Here is a 1,642-nt window from a genome sequence, read left to right on the forward strand (position 1 = left end):
TTATTAGATCCTCATAACTTTTATAAGACTTATATCCTTAGATGTTTATAACTTAAATTATGTTTAGACTTCTATAATTTATATAAACTTTAAATTTTTTATCCAGCCGATTATCATTAGACACGCATAAGTGGTTGATTATTGAGAGTAGTCTTTGGAGGGCAAGCTATGTTAACTAGAAGAATAGTGAAAACCTTCTGAGATGAGGTGGTGCGTGCTCTGGAGCTCTGTTCAGTCTGCCCTGATCCTGACTCATGCTGTCTGCAGCCGCACCTCAGCCATGGCTTGTGAAGATACTGGAAAAAATGCTTGTGGAACTTGAGGAGGTGATTTGCCAAATTCGAATCATGCTCACCCGCCTCAATGTGAAGTTGTGGGAGTTGTGTACTGTGTTTTAAGAAAAGGTGAAGTATCTGAAACCCAAAGAACTGGTGCACATGCTCACCAGACAATGAGAATCACTACAGGAAAAACACCATGTAGTGAAGGTTCTAAGACGTGGGTGGTTTCCAAGTGAGAATCCACAAGCCACCCATTGACTTACACAGTCCTTCTGAGATTGCTAAACAGGGTTACTTCCATCAGTATCGAGACAGGCGTTGAAGTCACTATTGCAGATGCCTAAGTCAACTATTTTAATAAATCGACTTAATCAGTTATTAAAAACAAAGATTGTAAAAGTTATGCTGAAACCTGCTTTATGTGAAGTAAACAGGGTCTGCCTTTTCCAGCAGCAGACCGTATAGCTCTAGAAAAGTGTCAGAGCTACAGTTAGCTGTCAGTACCATCAGAGAGAAGGATAAATTATAGCAGCCAGTGTAATCCACACGGCCTGTGTAGTCATTAAAACGACAGACTCGCCAGCTGTCTGGACGATTGCCCTAGGCTCCTGTTGTGGTCTTGATGGTTTTGTTGGGGCCAGAGGTTGTAGGTCTTCAGCTGTCCCGTGGACGGCATTGCATCTTCAGCTGCCGACAGGACAGCACAGGGTCTGAGAGAGAGATTTTCTGTGGAGGAAGAACTTGGGAAAACTGACCTCACTTTGACAAGGCAGTGTAGGGCAGTCAACCCAACAGTGTCCACAGCTGGGGCAGGTCCTGGTGCAGGCACCTCATGGGGCAGCTTTGTCCAGTGGTTAATGTTACCAGAATTCAGTTCTGTGCCCCATCATCTTTGGAGACCTTAGCATTACTACTAGGAGTCTGTATTTCTCTCAATCACGGACTTTTTTTATTAATCATTTCAAATGCCATATTCAGCAGATGCCTGAAAAGTCTTGAGGGCTGTCTGCTAAGTATACTTGACTTGAAATAAACTGTTTTTAGTTACTGCTTTAGGTTTAACATTGAACACATACAGGAGTCTAAATAAAGCTTGTCCCTGTAATGAGTTACATTTGTATTTAGCGCGACTATGAGTATGGTTTTGAATGTAATAACAAATTTGATTATTTATAAGGTGACTATTAATTTGCATGTCTTAATTATCTTTAGTAGTTTACAAGTTTGTAGCTTTTTTTATTTTTTATTTATTTATTTTTTTTTAATATTTGTTTATTTATTATGCATACAATATTTGTTCACATGTATTCCTGCAGGCCAGAAGAGGGCACCAGACCTCATTACAGATGGTTGTGAGCCAC

At 40.3% G+C, this 1,642-nt stretch overlaps 1 pseudogene; it reads left to right on the top strand.

The window, feature by feature from the left end:
* The first annotated feature begins 280 nt into the window (after positions 1-280).
* Positions 281-805, top strand: LOC126496512 (40S ribosomal protein S20-like; annotated as a pseudogene).
* Positions 806-1,642: the final 837 nt, after the last annotated feature.

The sequence above is a fragment of the Alexandromys fortis genome, unplaced genomic scaffold, assembly GCF_014885135.2.
Source record: "Alexandromys fortis isolate MF-2015 unplaced genomic scaffold, M_Fortis_MF-2015_v1.1 scaffold_6329, whole genome shotgun sequence".
Taxonomy (NCBI): Eukaryota; Metazoa; Chordata; class Mammalia; order Rodentia; family Cricetidae; genus Alexandromys; species Alexandromys fortis.